This window comes from Eumetopias jubatus, unplaced genomic scaffold (genome assembly GCF_037043125.1).
Source record: "Eumetopias jubatus isolate StellerSeaLion01/CBP00866 unplaced genomic scaffold, mEumJub1_p1.0 scaffold_15, whole genome shotgun sequence".
NCBI lineage: Eukaryota > Metazoa > Chordata > Mammalia > Carnivora > Otariidae > Eumetopias > Eumetopias jubatus.
In genome coordinates this window covers 72,930,013-72,949,525 of record NW_028274821.1, presented here as the reverse complement: position 1 = coordinate 72,949,525, position 19,513 = coordinate 72,930,013, and the positions used below count along the sequence as shown (strand labels likewise).

Sequence of the window (19,513 nt, the reverse complement as noted above, 5' to 3'; positions counted from 1 at the left end):
TTCAGACTGTAGAGGTCGGGTGGCTGTGCTCCATGTGTCTCTCATCCTCTTCTTGGAACCACAGGTTTGGGTAGGTTCTAATATGATAGTGTAGGCACAGGAGGGTAAACTTAACTGTGAAAGCCCATTTTACATCTCTGGTTGATTCCTAGCTGCTAACAAGTCACATGTCCTAGCACTTAGTGAAAGTTAAAGAAATATACTCCAAGACAATATGAGGGCATTGCAAAATTACATGACAAAGAGTGTGGATGAATGATCCTATTACTAAGGAAAGAGAGAACAGTTAGCATAATGACCCAGTCTACCAGGATGTTCTTCCCTTTAACAAGCTGACCTTTTAAAAAATGTATACAGCCCCTCCTTTTTTCCTCCCTGTCATCTCCTATGTTGATATTTGAGATTCTTGTTATTTGATATTTGATAGTCATTATTTTTAACTAAAAAATGTATACTTATTGAGGCAAGGACATCCAGGGGGCTGCAGGGATCAGAGTTCTGGCAGGTGGTACTATGAGGTGCTGATCAGAGTCCCCCTCAAGAACGAGGGATTCTCAGCTGTGGGGATGCTGCCAGCAGACAGTTCTCAACTCTCAGATGCCATCAGGGATTGCCTTGACTGAAGACAGCTGCCTTGCCAAGACCATGGCCTCTTCCCAGGTGGTCCCATCCACTAACTGTTCAGTGTGAGGGTATCAAAGTCCAGGGCTTTGGGATGGATGGTTCTCAAGAGTAACCCAGCTTTTGGAACTCCTCAGAGAATCAGCTCAGCTTCCACCTAACCTTGCCCCCTCATGCTCCCTTCTCTTCCCCAGGTGTTGATTCTCAGAGCACTCCCAATTAAACTTTTTTACATGCTAATCGCTATCTCAGAGATAACCCATCCCGGAGAGTTGGTGTGGGTCGGTTCAACAAAACCCAAACCAGACCAAAACAAAAAACACAGGCTGGGATGAGATCCTGGAGTAGAATCACGCATTACCTGACTGGCAAAGAGGACTATTACTGGTGGTAGGTGAGCCCCTGGAAATATAGGCAGTATAATTGTGAAAACACCCATTGTTGGGTAATTGGGACAGTGGATCAGTGGAAGGTAATGCATTAGCAGGTACAAAGTGTGAAGCAGGTGATAAAAATGAGAGGAAAAGCAACTATAAAGATAATAAAATGGAATGTTTATTGCTAAACTCAACACTTGGAAAAAGATAATGAAAAGTTAAAAAAGAATAATTAGAAATTACAAGCTAAATGTGAAAGCCAGAGGGCCTATTTGGTATCATATGCAAATGTTCTCATAGCCTATAGCTGGAAGGCAGAGAAAACAATGGACCAGGGTCAGACAATGGACCAGGTTAATTGTGAATAGCCGAATTCTAAACCAAGGCAGGTGTGCAAGTTTGGGAAAGAATGGGACCCTGACTGACATCTTGGATGAATGGGAACAGTGATATTGATGCCTCCTAAAAACCTTGAATCATTGGATTTTTCTTGAGTCTTTGAGCCTGCAGAAGTGACCCACTTTACTTATAAAGGCTAGAATTCCTTCCTTGCTTAAAGATGATGCAAGGATGACTCTCCCTTACCCCCATCAGGATGTACCCCCATCTCCCTTCCTGACCGAAAGCCAATAACTAAGGTTGAGTTATAATATTACCCACAGGGCATGTATTGGATCTGAGAGACAGGAAAGCAACATGACCTCAAAGGAACTGTAGTATTCAGCTAGCATGTTCCGGCAAAAGCTGCGAGAAACATGGAGTTGAGTTTTGAGGGTCCCTGATCAAGGGGAGAGGAACAGGATTTAAGGTAGAGGAAAGGAGAATTTATCAATTTGAGAGCATTCCCTCAGCAACAGGATATATATAAATAATACATAAATATTTCAAATATAAGTATTTTTTGCTTTTTCATGTATTATCACTTTGCCACAATTGAATAAATGTAGACCTCCATCATTTTCAGTTGCTGCATGGTATTCCATTATGAGGGTATGTTATAATTTTAATATTGTTTGGTGTGTGTCTGATTGAACAGTGCTTTTCCTTTTTTCAATAATTACGTTTTGTCTATCGGTCAAGCAGCAAATTTTATCCCACTGTTCTGTTACTCTGTCTTGCCATATTGTTTGGATGCAGTTTGGATGACATTTGCTGTTCTTCATCAACTTTGCCCTCTCTCTATAGAATTGCCACACATCCCTTCAGTGGAACAAAAAGAAAGACTTCTCAGTGATGTTGCTTTTACTAAAGACAGTTATGAAAATGCAGCAGCTTTTTTTCCCTTTTAAATATTTTATTTATTTGGGGCGGGGGAGAGCAGAGAGGGAGAAGCAGACTCCCCACTAAGCAGAGAGCCCGATGCGGGACTCGATCCCAGGACCCTAGGATCATGACCTGAGTTGAAGGCAGCTGTTTAACTGACTGAGCCACCCAGGCGCCCCCATGCAGACTCTTTTAATGAGAATTTTGTGTTGGTCTGAAAACTGTACATTCTTTCACTATTGTGCCTTGTGGTTTTACAATATAGAGAACATACACAAAAGTAAGAATTAATTCTATTAGGACAGATGGGCCTGCTCACTTGTTTCCCCCCGCATTTTAGAAAATGGAATGTTGAATAGAATAGTTAAGTATGACTGGCTTCATCAAAATATATTTCCAAACCATTACATGGAGGGAGGCTTTACTTTGAACCTTTTGAAAATGCCAAAATGGGAAAAGAAGTGTACAGAATCTCTTCACTAGTCAACTTAAGGAGAATTATATACAATGAACATATCCTGTATATACAGTGGGGTTCTAATATTAATTTACAGTGGGTGTGTAATTATGAGTGCTTTCCTTATTCTCTCAGGCTTAGATTTCTCTTCTCAAGCAATTTAGGTTCTGTTGATGCTTTTGTATACAGTGGTCATGAGGAAGCTTCATTTGCGTAACATTTTTGAGGACACTGAGATAAAGTACCAGCCTAGGAAGATTTCTTCAAAATAGTGAAGGGAGTGTTGAGTACCATAGAATTCAAAGAGGGGATAAGAACTCTACCTACATTTTTGGTGAGACAAGGAGAGAATGAAGATAGGAGAGTAGAAATGTTGGATGGATCTGGGGATGTCAGTTGGGTCTAGCAAGGGGAAATTCTTTTGAGCATGGCATTCTAGGGTTGTTAGCCAAGTGCCTCTCGCTCATCCGAGTACCTTCTTGTTGGGTTTCATGGCATCATTTCTTTTCATGATCCCCAGATGACCCTCAGATATCAGAAACTTCTGGAAAAAGCTATGATCATTTAAACAGAAAAAACTGACTTCCAACTTCAGGGGCAGTGGTGGGAAAAAAGGCACGAATAACTGCATAGAAGTGTGAAGAGCTCTGGTGCCCGGAGGGTTACCTATGCTAGCAGGTGGGCAAGAAGAACATTGATAAGAGGAGTTCTCCTATGAGGAAATTAACAAAGCTGCCTATTGGCTCAGAGCAAAATGCCATATTATCATTATCCAAGTTCTTGAAATTCCTTCAGTCGATATGCTCTGGGCACAGGGAGAGTCTGTGTTCACTTCCTCCTCCTTCCCCTTCCCCTTCTTTCTTTCAAAATGCGTATTTATATTTTGCATTATCTCTTTCCACGTGCTCTAGTGCCATTTCCTTCCACCTGAATCTGGATCTTTCTTAACGCCCTATTTTTAGTTGAAAGTGATTTTCGTATCTTGTTAAAGTAAACAGGTTCGTCCCAAAGACTAATTCCTGTATTATTTTAAAGGATAAATTCACGAATGCCTTCTAATTTACTTTTTTCCAGCCTGATTTATTTTGGATCCTGGGCTCCTGCTGATTTTTATAGGTGCACTAGGAGGCACTGTTGAGTTTTAAATATCCCAGCAGTGTTTGCCTGGTTTGTATTAATGCTGAACTTGCAACTCCTTTCATTTATGTCAGTATTTCACCTTCTGTGCTAGCAGCAGGGTATGAAGAAGACGTGCGGGTTTGCTTCCAGTGCAGAAAAAATAATGATGATTTAAAACAGTGCTTGTTGAAAGTTAGGGAAAGAAAAATGCATTATTTGTGAAGGAGTACTGATTTTTTTTTTCTCTTGGCGTTTTTGGGTTATAAATTCACATTAGTGATACAGCCAGTATACAAACCACAGTTGTAGCAACCAGAGGAGGAAACAGGATATGGCCCCTTTTGTAAGATACTCATAGTATTCCCAAGGAGGCAGGGGAAAACTCCATTCATCTGCAGTTTATTCAGAATGTTCTTTTCTTTTGCTTGTCGTTTTGGAATGGATTTAACTGGATTTAATGGATTTAACTGTTGCTAAAAAGTTACAGGAACAATAGCCTCATAGCTAGAAATCATCTGTTTCTTCACAAAACAAGTTCGCCCAGATCAGCCATGTGACCTTCCCCAGCAGTGTCCAGCCCTCTGACCTGAGTCCTGTTGGAACAGCGTCTCTTTGGGACTGAAAAGAATTCATGTTCTAAGTCCTTCCTGCTATTTCTCTCAAGTTTGTTGCCTGCTATAACGTTGGGTCCTTTTTCCTTTTAAACCAGATCCTGCAAAGTAAACTTAAAAACCCAAATCCTTTCGACAGAGACTTCAATGTGCAGATTTGGGATAAAATAAGCCACACATATTTGACCAGTATCATGATATATCATTACATAATTAAAAAAAAAAAACTGACGAGGGATGATTTGAGTTTTCTCACTGGTAAAGCTAGGCTAGTTGTGCGAGTGATTAAACCGTTTTCAGTATTATTCCAGCTGAGCCTCAGAAGATTCTTAAATTTATGTTTGATTTTTTGTGTGTGTGTTAATAGAATCAGATCTAAGTCTATTTTTTCTATCTGCATTTAATACATTTTTATCAGTTTACCGATATTTTAGGAATAATGTGTCATCATTAATTTCCATTAAAAAGCATTGATTAAAAACATGCTTTTGTTTATGTAGTTACTAAGTGCAGCTAGTTATTTGTGATTCTTGTTCACGTGATGTCCACACTTCACTGAGGCACCAAATATATCTGGATTTGCTTCCCAGCCCAGCGGGTTGCTAGTCCTCTGGCTCTCTTGGGCCACTTATTTGATTCTCTGAGTCTCAGATTGATGAAGATATAAATATTTTCACCATAATGGCTTTGTAGGGATTGAATGATGCTCTAAGGTAAAGTGGTCAAGGTGGCAAAGTATTCAGTGGAATCTAGCGTGCTCCCTTTTGCATCTACTTAAGACCAGTGATGAGGTGTTGTTTTATGTTCCCACATCACCCTGGAAAAATCTCGCAAAGGTGAAGAAAATACTACAAGGGAGTGTGCACATTTCTTGCACTACAGTGTCAACGGAAATGTATACCTACTGTCCAAAACCTAGAATGAATTTGAGCTCTTTATAATACATGCTGCACTCCAGAGTGTTTTAATCAGTCTTGTGAATGACTTTGGATCAAAGAAATGAATCAAATAACCAACAGAAGTAGAGCCTCTATTTCCTTAGTACCTCATATTCATGCTTAGAATATGGTGCTTTTGAAAATTTCTGTTAAAAATTTTTTTAAAAGATAATAGGGCTCGGGGTGCCTGGGTGGCTCAGTTGGTTAAGCGACTGCCTTCAGCTCAGGTCATGATCCTGGAGTTCCGGGATCGAGTCCCGCATCAGGCTCCCTGCTCGGCAGGGAGTCTGCTTCTCCCTCTGCCCCTCCCCCCTCTCATGTGCTCTCTCTCTCTCATTCTCTCTCTCAAATAAATAAATAAAATCCGTATCCCTTAAAAAAAAAAAGAGAGATAATAGGGCTCAAAGCCCAAGAAGTGCAAACGAGTATAACTAGATATAAAGCACTCTACTACTCTTAGCCCTTCCTGAAGTTAGCCTCTGCTACATTCTTGAATATCTTTCTATTGAGAGTAGATAGATAGATAGATGAATGGACGTAGTAAAGGTGTAGGTATAATATTTTCACTCATTGGGACATATCTTTAGGATAAATTACTAGAAAAGGAATTGCCGCATCAAAGGCCATGTGCATTTACAATTTTTATTTTGACAAATCGCCCTCTGTAGAGGATATATTTATCCTCCCCCATATAAATACATATATTCTTATCACCAATGCCTATATTCTTTTTGTTTGTTTTTATTTTTGGTTTTTAACTGAGGAAAAATTGGTATATAACATTATATTAATTTCAGGCGTACAACATAGTAGTTTGGTCTTTGTACATACTACAGAGTGATGAGCACAAGAAGTTTAGTTACCATACAGTTGGCCCCCTTCACCCGTTTTGCCCACCCTCCAGCCCCCTTTCCCTCTGATAACCACCAGTCTGTTCTCTGTATCTTTGAGTTTTGTTTTTTAGATTCCACATAATAGTGAAATCATACAGTCTCTGACTTATTTCAGTTATCATAATAGCCTCAACAATGCCTATATTCTTTAGCAGTACCATTTATTACCTTTTTAATCATAATTTGATAGGTAAAAATGATATTTCAGTGCAGTTTCGATGAAGTACTTTTATTATGAATGATATTAGTTATGTCTTGGGGCCATTTTCTTCCCTTTTCTGTGAACTGTCTTTTCATATCCTTTACCTATGTGAAATTAGACTCTTGGTCTTGTTATTAAGATATTTAAATATATATTAGGAAAATAAGACCTTCATCTGTAGTTTCAGTTGCGACTTTTTTTCCAGCTTTATGTTTATCTTTTGGCTTTTCTTACGTTAGTTTTCATATGCAGGCATTTTACATTTTTCTGTAACCAAATCACTCCAAGATTATGAAAACATAGAATTTGCCATATATTGAATTCCCATGTGTATTTGCTGTATGTGGAAAATTGCATTTTAAGATAAGATTCCCCCCCGCCCCGGAATTATTATCTTTTATGTTAAAGAAATATAATAAAAATATTTCTAAAAGAGTTGGAGGAGACCAATATAGGTTATAGAAATGGATTGTATTAAAGATCACACAATATCTAAGACTAGAGTAAGGCATCATAGCTCATTTGATACCTTTGGAGGCCTTGCCTGGTGAATAGAGATGAATGATTTTAATTGGCACATTAGTTGTTTGCCTGTAAATGGATGCTTCTAAAAGCCTGAAACTAGCCCTTTTTTTAATTGGTCCCTTTAAGACAACTTTAGTTTGGTGAGAACATCTGTGAGATACTTTGGAACTGGCTTTAGGCATATTTCATTTGCATGGCTAATTGCTTTTTAGCATTCCTGGGCATGTCTATCATAGACGATAGGCATATCTTGTCCAACAGTACAGAGTTACACTCTTTTATTTTATTATTATTTTTATTATTTTATTTAAATTAAAGTTAGTTAACATATAGTGTAGTATTGGTTTCCGGAGTAGAATTTAGTGATTCATCACTTACATACAACACCCAGTGCTCATCCCAACAAGTGCCCTTGTTAATGCCCATCACCCATTTCACCCACCCCCAACTCCCTTCCCCTCCAGCAACTCTCAGGTTGTTCTCTACAGTTAAGAATCTCTTATGGTTTGCCTCTCTCTCTATTTTTATCTTATTTTATTTTTCCTCCCCTTCCCCTATGTTCATCTGTTTTGTTTCTTAAATTCCACATATGAATGAAATCATATGGTATTTGTCTTTCTCTGACTGCCTTATTTCGCTTAGCATAATGCACTCTAGTTCCATCCATGTTGTTGCAAATGGCAAGATTTCGTTCTTTTTGATGGCTGAGTAATATTCCAGTGTGTGTGTGTGTGTGTGTGTGTGTGTGTGTGTGTGTGTGTGTGTGTGTGTGTGTACCGCATCTTCTTTATCCATTCATCGTCAGGTGATGTACATTTGGGCTCTTTCCATAATTTGGCTACTGTTGATAGTGCTGCTATAAACATTTGGTGCATGTGCCCCTTTGAAGCACTATGTTTGTATCCTTTGGATAAATACCTAGTAGTGAAATTGCTGAGTTATACAGTAGTTCTATTTTTAACTTTTTGAGGAATCTCCATACTATTTTCGAGGTGGCTCTACCAGTTTGCATTCCCACCAACAGTGCAAAAGGGCTCCCCTTTCTCTGCATCCTCACCAACATCTGTTGTTTCCTGAGTTGTTTATTTTAGCCCTTCTAACAGGTGTGAGGTGGTATTTCATTGTGGTTTTGATTTGTATTTCCCTGATGATGAGTGATGTTGAACATCTTTTCATGCATCTGTTAGCCATTTGTATGTCTTCTTTGGACAAATGTCTGTTCATATCTTCTGCCCATTTCTTAACTGTACTATTTATTTTTTGGGTGTTGATTTTGATGAGTTCTTTTTTTTTTTAAGATTTTACTTTATTTGAGAAAGAGAGAGATAGAGCATGAGCGGGGGGAGGGAGGGGTAGAGGGAGAGGGAGAAGCAGACTGCCCCCTGAGCAGGGAACCTGATGCAGGGCTTGATCCTAGGATCCTGGGATTCTGACCTGAGCTGAAAGCCAACGTTTAACCAACTGAGCCATCCAGGCACCCCAATGAGTTCTTTATAGATTTTGGATACTAGTCCTTTATCAGATATGTTATTTGCAAATATCTTCACCCATTCCATCGGTTGCCTTTAGTTTTGTTGATTGTTTCCTTCTCTGTGCAAAGATTTTTATCTTGATGAGGTCCCAATAGTTCATTTTTGCTTTTGTTTCCCTTGCCTCTAGAGATGTGTCTAGTAAGAAGTTGCTGCATCTGAGGTCAAAGAGGTTCTACCTTTTTTTCCCTCTAGGATTTTGATGGTTTCCTGTCTTACATTTAGGTCTTTCATCCATTTTGAATTTATTTTTGTGTATGGTGTAAGAAAGTGGTCTGGTTTCATTCTTCTGCATGTTGCTATCCAGTTTTCCCAACACCATTTGTTGAAGAGACTATCTTTTTTCCATTGGATATTCTTTTTTTTTTTTTTTTTTTTGAGAGGGAGAGAGTAGGGGGATAGGGGCAGAGGGAGAGGGAGACAGAATCTTAAGTAGGCTCCACACCTATGGTGGAGCATGACATGGGGCTCGATCTCATAACCCTGAGATCAGGACCTGAGCCGAGATCAGGACCTGAGCCGAAATCAGGAGTTGGATGCTTAACTGACTAAGCCACCCAGGCGCCCCTCCATTGGATATTCTTTCCTGCTTTGTTGAAGATTAGTTGACCACAGAGTTGTGAGTTCATTTCTGGGTTCTCTATTCCATTCCATTGATCTATGAGTCTGTTTTTGTGCCAGTACCATACTGTCTTGATGATTACAGCTTTGTAACACAGCTTGAAGTCTGGGATTGTGATGCCTCCCACTTTGTTTTTCTTTTACCTTGGCTTTTCTTTTTCTTTTACCTTGGCTATTTGGGGTCTTTTCTGGTTCTATACAAATTTTAGGATTATTTGTTCTAGCTGTGTGAAAATGCTGGTGTTATTTTGATAGGGATTGCATGGAATATGTAGATTGCTTTGGGTGGTATAGACATTTTAACAACATTTGTTCTTCCAATCCAAGAGCATGGAATTTTTCTCCATTTCTTTGTGTCTTCTTGAATTTCTTTCATAAATGTTCTGTAGTTCTCAGCATGTAGATCTTTTACCTCTTTGGTTAGGTTTATTCCTAGGTATCTTATGATTTTTGGTGCAATTGCAAATGGGATGGATTCCTTGATTTCTCTTTCTGCTGCTTCATTATTTGTGTATAGAAGTGCGACAGAGTTCTTCTTTTTAAAAATGTAACAGATTTCTGTATGTTGAATTTATATCCTGCAACTTTGCTGAATTCATGTATCAGTTCTAGCAATTTTCTTCTGTGGAGTCTTTCGGGTGTTCTACATAGAATATCATGTTGTCTGCAAAGAGTGAAAGTTTGACTTCTTCTTTGCCAATTTGGATGCCTTTTATTTTTTGTTGTCTGATTGTTGAGTCTAAGACTTCCAGTACTATGTTGAACAACAGTGGTAAGAGTGGACATCCCTTCCTGACTTCAGGGGAAAAGCTCTCAATTTTTCCCCCACTGAGGATGATATTAGCCTTGGGTCTTTAGTATATGGACTTTATGATGTTGAGGTATGTTCCTTCTATCCCTACTTTCTTGAGGGTTTTTATTAAGAAAGGATGTTGTATTTTGTCAAATGCTTTTTCTGTATCTATTGAGAGGATCATATGATTCTTATCCTTTCTTTTATTTCTTTTCTTTTTTAAAAAGTTTTATTTATTTGAGAGAAAGAGAATGTGGGGGGGAGGGGCAGAAGGAGAGGGAGTGAGAGAATCTCAAGCAGATTCCCTGCTGAGCATGGAGCCTGATGTGGGGATTGATCTCACCATCCTGAGGTCATGACCTGAGCTGAAATCAAGAGTTGGATGCTTAACCAACTGAGCCACCCAGGCACTCTATCCTTTCTTTTATTAATGTGGTGTATTACATTGATCAATTTGTGGATATTGAACTGCTCCTGCAGCCCAGGAATAAATCCCACTTGATCATGGAGAATAATCCTTTCAATGTACTGTTGGATTAGATTAGCTAGTACTTGTTGAGAATTTTTGCATCCATGTTCATCAGGGATTATTGGTCTTTAAGTCTCCTTTTTAGTGGGGTCTTTGGGTTTGAAATCAAGGTAATGCTGGCCTTATAGAATGAGTTTGGAAGTTTTCCTTCCAGTTCTATTTTTTGGTACAGCTTCAGAAGAAGAGGTATTAATTCATCTTTAAATGTCTTAGTAGAGTTCTCCTGGGAAGCCATCTGGCCCTGGACTCTTATTTGTTGGGAGATTTTTGATTACTGATTCAATTCCTTTGCTGGTTATGGATCTGTTCAAATTTTCTATTTCTTCCTGGTTCAGTTTTGGTAGTTTATATTTTTCTAGGGATTTATTCATTTCTTCCTGATTGCCCAATTTGTTGGCATATAATTGCTCATAATATTCTCTTATAATTGTTTGTATTTCTGTGGTGTTGGTTTTAATCTCTCCTCTTTCATTCATGATTTTATTTATTTGGGTCCTTTCTCTTTTCTTTTTGATAAGGCTGGCTAGAGGTTTATCACTTTTGTTAATTATTACAAAGAACCAACTCCTAGTTTTGTTGATCTGTTCTACTGTTTTGTTTGTTTCTCTAGCTTTTATTTCTGCTCTAATCTTAATTATTTCCCTTCTACTGCTGGTTTTTTACTTTTTTTGCTGTTCTTTTTCCAGCTACTTTAGGTGTAAGGTTAGGTTGTGTATTTGAGACTTTTCTTGTTTCTTGAGGAGGCCTGTATTGCTATATACTTCCCTCTTATGACCACCTTTGCTGCTTCCCAAAGGTTTTGGACTGTAGTGTTTTCATTTTCATTTGCTTGCATGTCTTTTTTTAATTTCTTCTTTAATTTCCTGGTTAGCCCATTCATTCTTTAGTAGAATGTTCTTTAACCTCCATGTATTTGTGGTCTTTCCAAATTTTTTACTGTGGTTGACTTCAAGTTTTATAGTGTTGTGGTCTGAAAATAGGCACGGTATAATCTCAATCTTTTTGTACCAGTTGAGGCCTGATTTGTGACCCAGTATGTGATCTATTCTGGAGAATGTTCCATGTTCGAAAAGAATATGTATTCTGCTGCTTTAGGATGAAATGCTCTGAATATATCTGTTAAGTCCATCTGGTCCAGTGTGTCATTCAAAACCCTTGTTTTCTTGTTGATCTTCTGCTTAGATGATCTGTCCATTGCTGTGAGTGGGGTGTTAATGTCCCCTACCATTATTGTATTATTATCAATGAGTTTCTTTAGGTTTGTTACTAATTGATTTATATATTTGGCTGCTCTCAAGTTGAGGGCATAAATATGTATAATTGTTAGAACTTCTGGTTGGATAGACTCCTTTATTATGATATATTGCCCTTCATCTCTTATTATAGTCTTTGGTTTAAAATCTACTTTGTCTGATATAATGATCGCTACTCCGGCTTTCTTGTGATGTCTGTTGGCATGATAGATGGTTCTCCATCCCCTCACTTTCAATCTGGAGGTGTTTTTGGGTCTAAAATGAGTCTCTTGTAAGCAGCATATCAATGGGTCTTTTTTTTTTTTTTTAAATCCATTCTGATACCCTATATCTTTTGATTGGAGCATTTAGTACATTTATATTCAGAGTAATTATTGATAGCTATGAATTTAGTGCCATTATATTACCTGTAAAGTCACTGTTCTTGTAGATTGTCTCTGTCTCTGTTCCTTTCTAGTCTTTGTTGCTTTTGGTCTCTCTTTTCTGCTCAAAGGGTCCCCTTTAATATTTCTTGCAGAGCTGGTCTAGTGTTCACATACTCCTTTAGTTTTTGCTTGTCTTGGAAACTATTTATCTCTCCTTCTATGCTGAATGACAGCCTTGATGGATATAGTATTCTTGGCTGCACTTTTTTTCCCACTTAGCATGTGGAAAATATGCCATTCTCTTCTGGTCTGCCAACTTTTTATGGACAGGTCTGTTGCTAACCTTATGCATCTACCCTTGTAGGTTAAGGACCTTTTCTCCCTGAGCTGCTTTTAGAATTCTCTCTTTATCTTTGTATTTTGCAAGTTTCACTATGATATGTCTTGGTGTTGACCTGTTTTTGTTGATTTTGAGGGGAGTTCTCTGTGGCTCTTGGACTTGAATGCCTGTTCCTTCCCCAGATTAGGGAAGTTCTCAGCTATAATTTGTTCGAATAAACCTTCCACCCCTTTTTTCCTGCTCTTCTTCTTCTGGGACTCCTGTGATATGATATTATTGCCTTTTGTGGAGTTGCTGAGTTCCCTAAGTCAGTATTCGTGATCTAATAGTTTTCTTTCCCTTTTCTTTTCAGCTTCATTATTTTCCATAATTTTATCTTCTATATCACCTATTCATTCCTCTGCTTCTTCCGTCCTTATTGTGATTATATACAGTTGGTTTTGCATCTCAGTTTTGGTGTCTTCTCTAGGATCTTCTATGCTTCTTTCAAGCCCAGCTAGTATTCTTATGACTGTTGTTCTAAATTCTTGTCCAGATATATTGCTTATATCTGTTCTGAGCAAATTCCTGGTTGTGATTTCTTCTTGATCTTTCTTTTGGGCAGAATTCATCCATCTTGTCATTCTCTCTTTTGTGTGTTATGAAAGCTTGTTGTTTTCTGCTCCTGAGAGTAATACTATATTAAGCAGGGGTCATACACTATCCAGGGCCCAGCAGTTCAGGAAGTGTTTCTGGTGTATGCTGTGTGCACTCTGCTGGTGTGTTTTGGTTGCTCTTTCCTGCAGTTCAGTCCTCTGAAGGGTTCCTCCTTGCTTGCAGTGGGGAATGTTTGGATCTTTAGGTGTGCTTTGATTTGTCTGTTAAGATAAGCCTGATTTAAAAAAAAAAAAAAAGCCTGATCCAAGAAAAGAGATAAGGAAAAGGAAAGAAAAAGCAAGCAAACAAACAAAAAGCTATAAGCCTGATTCCAAAAGAGAAAGAAGGAAAAAAGAAAAAAAAAAAAAAGCCTGATCCAAAAAACAGGAAAGGCAACAAACCAACCAACAAATGAACAAAAAACTATAAGCCTGATTAAAAAAAAAGAAAAAGCAAGCAAGCAAGCAAGCGTGGCCCTATTTCCACCAGAATTGAAGCTGCTTTGGAGCGCTCTATAATCAGTAGATGGGGGGGCCTGTGTTGGTCCTCTGAGGGAGAGGCCTGCTGCTCTGGCTCACAGTCAGACCTGCTCCGGTAAAGATGCCCCTGTGGGGCACAGGGGTGTGGGGTTTGGTGTAAGGCACTCCAGCCTCCATTGGAGGCGCTGTTTCTCGCTGAAGTCTGTGCTGGTGGTCAGGGCTGGCAAATGGTGTCACCCTGCCCTCTCCTCTCTGCCGAGGGGAATGCGCTGCTGGCGCTGTTCAGGAAGCCCTCACAGAAGAGTGAACAATCTCCCCTCCTGTGTCCCGGGCTTTCTTCAGGTCCCTGCCCTCAACCTGTCTGTGCCGGCCGTCGGCATGCCCGGCGCCATAGTTCTGTGTTTTATCTCTGGCTGGCCCCTGGCATTCCAAACTCCAAATCTTAAAGGACCCGGCAAGGCACAGACCCACTGCCCGCCCGGGAGGAGAGCCTCGCCGCACACACGGCGTCATTCTGGAGTCTAGGGTGAAGCACAGTGGGAAGTTGAGACCAGCTTAGCTGCCCTCTGAGCATGTCTCTGTCCCCTGCTGTTGAACAGCGGCCCAGCGGTGCCCAGTGGGCCCTCTGTCCTTGCAGAGGCACTGCACCCTCTTCCAAATGTCCTCCAGGGAGGGGAATGTTCTCTCCCAGTGTGACGCAGGGGATCCCCATTCCGTGGCGCCCTGTGCAAACCTTACATGCTGCTCTCTCCCTTGCTTCCCTGACTTCTCTCCATGAAAAGTCTCTCCCTCCCTTCCATGGCACCCCGGCTTTTCTCTCCCCCAATTCACATCTCTGAACCTCGCATCTGCCACATTCTCTCCCTCCAATTGTGCAGATTGTTTTCTTAATCCTCAGATCGATTTCCTAGTTGTTCAAAATGATTTGGTATTGATCTAGCTGTGTTAGAGGGATGAGGCAAAGCCAGGGTCTTCCTCCTACTCCCTCCCAAAGTTACACTCTTAATGTTAAGGTTAGAGAAATGTGTTTCTGATGACCTTGTTTCCATTATTGATATATGTGTGTGTCCTTTAAAGGACAGTAATGAACCTCAGCAGATAATTTTCAAAATATTTCTTATAAACCACTAGAGCCCAACCTGATGAGGTTTCTCTACATTATTTGCAGAACTTCAGACTATCATGTGCTTCTATCTGTAAATATTCAAGTGGTGTCATTGGGAGAAATTTTGATTTGTAAAAAGTCCCTGTAGAAATCTACTTGAAAACAATTTATGTAATTGTAAAAAAAATTCTCAGTGATTAAAAAGGGCTAGAGAAAGGTGAGGGGTAGGTTCTCTTTACTGGTTTCTTCTCAGCCCCTCTTAGAAGTCTCTGGCTTGTATTACTACAAGCTACCTATGGCTTTACCTAACAGTTGTAACTTAGGCCACCAGGGCTGATTTCTTCTGAGTGAAGTTTGCTGGATTGCACTTTTCCCAATAAATATAGAGTCTGATTTATTTCATGTTAAGCAGACAAAGATTCCCTTTGAAACATGTAGTCTGACCGCCAAACACTAGACTCATTGTCTCTGAAACAATAAGCGCCACATTCAGTCTTTAGGAATGGTGAGCGATTTGCTTGTATTCAAGAACCAAAGAAGTTTTACACAGCCAGAAAAGTGATGCACAGCTGAGTTTTCAATAATGCTAATATTGTGTGTATGAGTGCAACTTAACACTGTGGTGTGTACTGTGTTGTACCCTGGCTGGTAGATGCCACTCATGGATCAGCCTTGCACTGACTGCTCACGATGAATTATTTACAGCGTATGCTAACAGAAACCGATCACTTCAAATGGAAGTAGAAAGGATTTCTATTTATGTTTCATTTTTGCATATGAGTATATAGAATTAGATTATATTTGTTATATATATTCCAGATGTTATGTGGCATTCAAAATTAGGGATTGCCTTGTGTCATGTTCTGCAGATGCCAACCCTGAACTGAGTACTTATGTGCAAGTGATTTATTTAGGGACTTGCTCTCAGGAGAAACAGGTAAGGGAGTAGGAGAAACGGATCAGTGAAAAGAAGGAATCCAAGCAAGGGTACAATTTCTGGCACCATTCTAGCCTCAGCTGGATTGTATGGGAAAGCTTTGGAGAACAAATTATAGCTCATATTTTGTCTCAACTGGAAAGAGAGCTGGACTTTCATAAGTCATTCAGTGGCTCAGAACCACCCAAACTAAACCCAGTCTCTCAGATACTTTCAGCCTTTTGCACAGGCAGGCAGGCAAAAGGGTGTCTGTGGCTGAGGGCAGTCTTCTGAAGATAGACACTGATGGGGCCCAGGGAGGCAAGAGCACAAAGGAGCTGCAGATGGGGGTGGGTACCGAGAAATGGCCCAAGGGTTTCAAGGGCATCTGGGTTCAATATCAACAGTTGGTTGCTACAGGGATTACTTATTAATTCTGATTAAATGATCCTTAGTCATTAAACAGTTCTTTTAGTGATTCTGATACAGTCCTTTTAAGAGAATTGTTAATAGGTAAATTACTCTGATCAGATATTAGCTTAGCTAAGGGCTAAGGTATAGGGAAGCTTTCTCCTTATTATTTCTCAAACATACCAGATGTACTTCTTCTTCTTTTTAAAGATTTTATTTATTTATTAGAGAGAGAGAGGGAGAGAGAGAACACAGGTGGGGAGGGGTGCAGAGGGAGAGGGAGAAGCAGGTTCCTGCAGAGCGGTGGGGAGCCCGATGTGGGACCCTGGGATCTTGACCCGAGCCGAAGGTAGTCACTTAACCAACTGAGCCACCCAGATGCCCATCAAACACACCAGATGTACTTCTGTCTCGCGGACTTTGTACCTGTTTCTTCTGCCTGGTTCTCGCCCCATGGATTGATTTTTGGTAAAAAGTGAGAAGAATGTGACTTCATGATAGAGGAATTGGCTATTTCACCCTGATCCAGTCTGGCCATCACTGACTAGACATTGTGTACCTCTTACTGTGATGCTATATGAGGTATACAACATCCTTGTGAAGTATTCTTTCCCCAGACTATTTAAACAGAATCTGTTCAAACCTGTCCCTAACTTCCGGTGTACAATATAAATACTATTGTTTTATATAGTCAATGTCTCTTGAGAACATTGGGTTTGCCCGCCTTTTTATCACCTGTTTTGCTCATCCTCTCTTCTTGCATCTCAGCCATTTCACCAGGAATAATTTTCCTTCTAAGTATATCTCTTAGCACTGCACTGATCAATATGGTAACCACCAGTCATATGGATATTGAGCACTTGAAATATAATTATTAGTCTGAATTGAGATTTGCTGTTAGTATAAAGTGCATACTGGATTTCAAACACCTAGTATAAAAAAGGGTAAAGTATCTCACTAATGATTTTTATATTGATTACATATTGAAATAATTTTTTGATCTGTTAGATTAAATAGACCATTATTAAAATTAATTTTACCTTTTTTGCATTTAAAAATGTGGCTCTATACTAGAGCATTTAAATTTACATATTGCTCATTATATTTCTAACGGACAACTTAGTTTTAGAATTTTCTTTAATGATGGTCTAATGGCAGGTTCTTAAATTTTATTTTGTCTGAAAATGTCTTTATTTTACACTTGCTCTTGAAATCTTTTTTTACTGGATATATTTTGCTAGTTTTTTTCTCATACTGTTTCACTGTTTCTGGTTTCCATTTTTGCTGATGGGACATTAGTTAACATTGTCACTCCTTTGACACTGATTTGTCTTTCCAGTCTGGCTGTTGTTTGAAAAATCTTCTCCTGGTTTTAGATATTCTAATATTTCATTATGATGAAATCTAGATATGGATTTCTTTTTATTTATACTACTTGGAATTCACTGGATTTCCTAAAACTGTGTATCAGTTTCTTCTGAGAAATTACCAGTCATTATCTCTTTAGATATTACCTTTTCTCCATTCTAGTTCTCCCTTCCTTCTGAAACTCCAGTTAGACCTATGTTAGACACTTACTTTATCTTGTTTTTTTTTTTTACCTACGTACTATGTTTTCCATATTTTTGTCTCTGTAAGGTGCATACTGCATTAATTCTTCATAACTACCTAACATTTTGCAAATACTATTATTTGTGTCTAATCTTCTGGTTCAACTTTTCCATGGAATTTGTTAGTTTCAGTGGCTTTATTAATATTTTTTGTTACTAGGAATACAATTTGGTTCTTTTCAGATTCGCTTATTTTTGTCTTAGTCTCTTCAGGCTGCTATAATAAAAATACCATAGGGTGGGTGGTTTAAATAACAAACATTTATTTCTCATAGCTCTGGAGGCTGGGAAGTCTAAGATCAAGGTGCTGGCAGATTTGCATCTGGTGAGAGCCTGCTTCCTGGTTCATAGATGGCTGTCTTCTCTCTGTGTCCTCACATGGAAGAAGGGCTGAAGGAGTCCACTGGGGTCTCTTTTTTAAGGGCACTAATCCATTCATGAGGGCTCCACCCTCATGATCTAATTACCTCCCAAAGACTCTAACTTCTAAAACCATCACATTGGGGCTAGGTTTCAACATAAGAATTTTGAGGGGATGCAAGCATTCAGTCTATAGTGTTTTTTAATGGTCTCTTATTCTGTAGTCATATATTTTTTTTTTTAACTAAAACAGTTGACAATTTTATTTTCACATTTCATGATACAAATGAAAATTGCTTTTTTTTTTTGGGTCCCATTAGTCACCTGCCAAAATTATTCTCTCTTTGATAGGAGGGGGGAGCAAGTCCTCCCTGTCCTGCTGTTAGAAAGCACCCAGAGTCACTGCACCATGGTCTCCTGGTGAAGTAGAGCAAGTAATGTAAAATGCATATAAAGAGGCTCCCCTCTCTATCTGTCTGGGGGAGTCAGTCCTGGCTGAGTGGGCACCACCATGGGAACATGGGCAGGAGGTGTCATCACTGGGGGCCTAGGCATCTTGGGCATGTAGCCCCCCATAGGTGGTCTCATTCCAAGAGCAGGTCCCACTGGTGTCATCCCAGGAGGAGGAGGGCCCATCATTGGCATCATGGTAGGGCCCCCCATATGGGGTGCTGGCATCATACCAGGGCGAGGAGGAGCTGCGAGACTGAGGGGAGGTGGGATCATTGCTCCTGTAGGAGGAAGAGCAGAGAATGGAGTAGGAGGTACCTTTCCTTGTGGATATGCAGCTCTGAGCCTACTCTTCCATCCACTTCTGGTAGTAGTCTTGCACATTCTTTTTGTGTCTCCTACCACTGCAGTGTGTCTTCCTCACAGATGGAGAGTCGTGGGTGAGGTGTATATCACAGGAGTCACAATAAAACTTAAGCATGTTGCTCTGCAGGCTGTTGGTCATTCCGCCCCTCTTTTTTTTTTTTTTTTAAGATTTATTTATTTGAGAGAGAGAGATAGAGCATGAGCAAGTGCAAGCAGGGGGAGAGGCAGAGGGCAAGAATCTTAAGCACTCTGTGCTGAGCATGGAGCCATGCGGGGCTCCATCCCACGACACTGAGATCATGACCTGAGCCGAAAACCAAGAGTTTGATGCTTAACTGACTGAGCCACCCAGGCACCCCCCCACCCCCTCTTTAATCATATTTTTAACACTTCTTTATTGCTTTAAATATCTTAATTCAACATACTTTTTCATATTCTGTGTCTAAGAATTGCAATATCTGAACTCTTTGCAAGTCTGCTTTGCTTTCTATTGTTACTGTAGACTGTCTCTTATGGTACCTTCTTTTCTTGTATATTTTATGATTTCTGACTGTATGCTGTTCATATTTCTTGGAATATATTTTTTGGGGGAAGTAGAATTCTTTGGGGCCTGTGTTGAGGTTTGGTTCATTTCAAAAGTATTTCTGTTTTCTTCTTTGAGGAACCCAGGGGCACTAATAATATGGAACAACTTTAAAATTTCAGTTTCAGGTGGTCAGACCATTCAGTTCCTCAAAATTTCAG

The 19,513-nt window shown here is 39.6% G+C and overlaps 1 pseudogene; it reads right to left on the bottom strand.

Moving 5' to 3' along the window:
- Positions 1-18,421: 18,421 nt before the first annotated feature.
- LOC114213449 (U1 small nuclear ribonucleoprotein C pseudogene) lies at positions 18,422-18,884 on the bottom strand (annotated as a pseudogene).
- Positions 18,885-19,513: the final 629 nt, after the last annotated feature.